At 38.4% G+C, this 3,835-nt stretch overlaps 1 pseudogene; it reads right to left on the reverse strand.

The window, feature by feature from the left end:
- Positions 1-2,191: 2,191 nt before the first annotated feature.
- On the reverse strand, positions 2,192-3,063 carry LOC124507537 (calcineurin B homologous protein 3-like; annotated as a pseudogene).
- Between the last annotated feature and the right edge of the window lie 772 nt (positions 3,064-3,835).

Below are 3,835 nucleotides of genomic sequence, written 5' to 3' on the forward strand. Positions count from 1 at the left end.
TTCAAAGCACAACATTTAAATTTTAAGGCTTTACATTTAAAGTTCTGAAGTAGAACCAAAGATCATAAAGGTCACATGTCCAACTTATTAATTTCTCAGTTTTTTAAAAATGAAAGTGCATTTCCAGTGACCATGAGCTTTATTACTGAGTGAATGCTGTTTCAGTTTTGTGTACTGATACACTCATGTTTCATGAAAGAAATATTTACATTTCTATGTTTAGGTACTTATGCAGGAAGATTTCAGAGTTAAGGGCAAACATTTCAAAGGAAATTGGACTTAGTAAAGGTATTTGAGTTGTCAGTCACATGCAAGCATGAATATTTTGTCTTACATTATTACTTCTCTTTCGAGATAGCATTTTGACATTTGCATTGTTTGGTAACCATATTTCCAATAGTCATTTTAGAGATTAGTGCTAAATTTGACTAGTTTCAATATCTGTAAATAGTCCTTTTATTGGATGGATTTTCCATTCATTAGTTCTTAATTTTTTTTACTACGCCAATTGAGTAAGTGTATTAGTTTGCTAGGACTGTTGTAACAAAGTACCACAGACTGGGTGTCTTAAACAACAGAAATATATTGTCTTATACGTCTGGAGGCTAGGAATTTGCAGTCAAAGTGCTGGCAAGGTTGGTTCCTTCTGAGATCTGGAAAAGATGTGTTCTGAAGTTCTCCCAACTTCTGGTTATCTGCTGGCACTCTGGCATTCTTTGGTTTCTGCTGTGTTGCTTCAATTTTGTGTCCAAAGTTCCCTTTTTCATAAGGACAACAGTCATATAAGATTAGGGATCTGCACTCCTCTAGTGTGACCTTGTATTAACTAACTACATCTGTGATGATCTCATTTCCAAATAAGGCCACATTCTCAGGTCCTGGGGGTTAGGACTTCAACATATAAATTTTGAGGTGATGCAATTCATATTCACATACGATAAGTATACTAAAAACAACTATTTGTGGAGTAGTATGGGTAATACGTTTTCTAGTCCTTTCCCAAATGAGAATGATTTTTATTCTTTCACATACACACACTAAAAACTTTCTGGTTTTAAAATTTTTGAAGCATCCTTTGGACAAGAAAAAGTTGGGAATATATTCCCATAATGATCTGGTTTTGAAGTTAGACTGATTGTATTTCTTTTGTGGACATTTTTTTTCTTCCCATACATTTGAAGACTTTTTTCTTTGCATAGATACTATTTTTTAAATAAATTATCTGCCAAATAATAAACCAACTTAATCTCCCAGATCTGATGGCATTAGTTAGGATGTTGGTTTTGATATTGAAACAGATAGCCATAGTTCACAAGAGTTTAAACATAGTTCACAAGAGTTATAAAAGTTTCCTACTATTTTATTTTATTTCATTTTATTACTTTACTTTGTTTATTCATGTAGAGTTCCTCTATTGTTAAGGGTTTTCTCCATGAAGTCATGGGGGTCCCAGACTTAATCTACCTTTTTGCTAATCACCCTCAATATCTAACTTCCATCTTTTGGTTTGAGATGATTATTCTAGTTTTTGTCATTTTATCCCCATTCCCTCAACAGAAAAAAAAATAGAAAGACATGGTTATTTGTGTTAAGAGCACTGACTAGAAATTGTACAACTTCTGCTCACAGGCTATAGAACAGAAGTTAGACACATAACCACACTTAGCTGCAGGTAATCTTGAGAAATATAGTCTCCCTATGGGAAGCCATGTGCTCAATTAAAATTTTTTTCTATTAATATAGAAGAAAAAGCATACATATTAGGGGCAAATAATAGGCTCTGCTACGGTGTATACTTTTCTTCTCTTAGATATCTATTTGCAACTTTTTTCTCATGCACTAAAAATGCTTGCCTCTCCCACAGGGAGTCAACCTCAATATCTTATCCAGTCACGGTATCCTGTTCAAAGTCCAAAATCTCTGGAAAAGATGCAGACCAACCTATTAGGTGTGAATTTGGTTTATCACGGGCCAGCAACCTCTAAACTAAAAGAAAAATGATCTTTCTCCCTCTAACCCTTCCCGGCCATCTCCAACACGCAAACCCAATATGTAATAGAACAAGAACATATCAACAAGAAAACTCTCAGAGCTGTAGCAAAACGATGCCTATGAGGCGTCAGCTGCTCCATGCCATCCAGGGAGGCTGCCCTGGTGCAAAGTGCAGTTTCTCTGTTGGGGAGGTGGTGGGTTATTGACAAAGAGCAATGGTGTCCATCTTAATGAAGCTGATGTGCATCTTGTCCATGATGTCTATCATCTGCCAGATCTTCAGGAAGTCATTGAAAGTGACTCCCTCATACTCTTTAAATTTTTTTTTTTAATGTTTATTTATTTTGGGGACAGAGAGAGACAGAGCATGAACGGGGGAGGGGCAGAGAGAAGAGGGAGACACAGAATCGGAAGCAGGCTCCAGGCTCTGAGCCATCAGCCCAGAGCCTGACGCGGGGCTCGAACTCACAGACCGCGAGATCGTGACCTGGCTGAAGTCGGACGCTTAACCGACTGCGCCACCCAGGCGCCCCTGTGACTCCCTCATACTCTTGATCCATCTCCATCTGCCTCATGCAGGTGCGAGCCACCTCCATCATTCCCCGTCTGTAATGGAGTGAGCAGAGTCCTTTTCCTTGTGGCAATTGCTCAAGACTTCTTTGCCCACGTTTTCATATTCTTCCTGGGTGATGTGAACTTTGCTGACTGAGTCCTACATGTGGAACAGAAACCTCACCTTTTCTTCCCTGCTCCATGGTGGTGTGGATGGGTCAGAAGTAGGACACGATGGGTCAGGAAGTGCTCAATGCTGGTCTTTTAGGCCAGGCAGATGGTCCCTTTGCCAAGGTTCCTGCTGTCAAAGGAGACATGGTAGATTTTGGGTCACATCTGATTGAGCTCCAGGGCAGGGACTTTGTTGAAGTCCTGCTTACGAATTGTGGGCTAGTCTCCACTTAGCTGCTTAAACCTTCACTTAAGCAGCTGGATCTGGTCTGACAAGAAGCCTGTATTTCCCACAAGCTCACTCACTTCCTCAGATTCCCCCCATGGAGGGGGCCATGAGGAACACATTCTTTGTAGGGCCTGGGATGGCATTGGCTCTGCAGCAGATGTTCAGACCTTGGGTCCAACATGGTGGAGACACCAACGCCAGATCTTAGTTGCAAGTCAAGCAGTTTAGGCAAGAAAAATAAATATTTTATACAACTCAGAAAAGAAAAAGTAAAACTGTCACTATTTGAGGATGACATGATATTACATATATGAAACCCTAAAGATTCCACCATATAACTAATAAAACTGTTAGAACTAATAGACAAACTCAGTAAAGTTGAAGGATGCAAAATCAATATAAAAACATGTTATGCTTCTATATACTAATAATGGATTATCAGAAAAAGGAATTAAAAAAACAATTCTGTTTACAATTATATTGTAAAGTATAAAAGACCTAGGAATAAGCTTAACCAAAGGAGGCAAAAGACCTGTACACTGAAAACTCTGAGACACTGATGGAAGACAATGAAGAAGACACGAATCAATGGAAAGATGTTCTATGCTAGTGGATTAGAGGAATTAATATTATTAAAATGTACTACTGTACATCTGTACTACTCAAAGCGATCTACAGGTTCATTACAACCTGTCTCAGAATTCTAAGGGCATTTCTTTCATAGAAATAGAATGATAATCCTAAAAATTGTATGGACCACAAAAGACCCCAAAAGCCATAGCAATCTTGAGAAACTGAAGGCATCACACCTCTTGATTTCAAACTACACTAAGTGATCAAAACAGTATGGTGTTGGAATAAAAACAGACACAGAGATCAATGGAAAAGAAT

The sequence above is a fragment of the Lynx rufus genome, unplaced genomic scaffold (assembly GCF_022079265.1).
Source record: "Lynx rufus isolate CCGP_SWC_20201006 ecotype Redwood Valley unplaced genomic scaffold, mLynRuf1.p SCAF_12, whole genome shotgun sequence".
NCBI classification, from domain to species: domain Eukaryota; kingdom Metazoa; phylum Chordata; class Mammalia; order Carnivora; family Felidae; genus Lynx; species Lynx rufus.